The sequence below is a fragment of the Buteo buteo genome, chromosome 18 (assembly GCF_964188355.1).
Source record: "Buteo buteo chromosome 18, bButBut1.hap1.1, whole genome shotgun sequence".
In the NCBI taxonomy this organism is placed as follows: Eukaryota; Metazoa; Chordata; class Aves; order Accipitriformes; family Accipitridae; genus Buteo; species Buteo buteo.
Window position 1 is genome coordinate 28,501,236 of NC_134188.1, and position 849 is coordinate 28,502,084.

Genomic DNA, 849 nt, shown 5'->3' on the forward strand with positions numbered 1-849 from the left:
AGGAATGTAAAGCAGCTGGTGGGGAGAGTGAACTCAACCGCTTTGTCTTGCTTGTTGCAAATATGGGGGGGGCTAGCTGCACCCCACGCCCCATTGCCCCAGGGAGACAGGAGCCCATCCATGGCACTGGGAAGGGAACTGGGATTTACTGGGAAAGCAGTCAGGGCACTGGGGGATCTCAGTGGCAGAGCGGAGCCCTGGCAGGGGAGGCTGCAGCCCAGATTTCTGCTTTGCCCCACTCGGAGTGTGGGGTGCTCAGGGCTGGGACAGGGCTGGCTTTGCCCCCGGCTGGGGTAGATGCATCTGCGTGGGCTCAACCCCAGCGTGGGGGTTTAAAACTCTCCCGGGTGGGTGGGTGGGGGGCTCAAGCATCTCAGAGCCGGGTGTCCAGGTGGGGTTTAACAGGGAGAAGGGGTGCAGCCGGCCCTTCTGAGGGGGGGTGATATATCCCACCAGTGTCACCTCCCGGCTGGTAGCACCCCAGGACGGGGTCCAGCCCGGCAGGTCCTTCCAACCCCCCCACCCCCCCGCCTTGACGGCGGAGCCCCGGCCAGGCTGCAGGGAGGCAGGGGTTAAACCTGCGGCTCCCGCACCCCCTCCCCGCCCGCCGTCCCTCCGCCCTCCCGCCGCCGAGGAATTTCCTAAAACACCCAAAAAAAAAAAAAAAAAAAAAAAGTGGGAAAATAATAATAATTAAAAAAAAAAAAAAACCACCACCACCCTGCGGATCCCCCCCCCCCACCTCCCCCCCCCCCATCTCCGCCTTTAATACCAACAAACAAACTCCTCGGCTTTCCCTAAAGGAGGCGCCTTTGATCGGAGCGAGACGAGCCCCGCCGGGCACCGGCA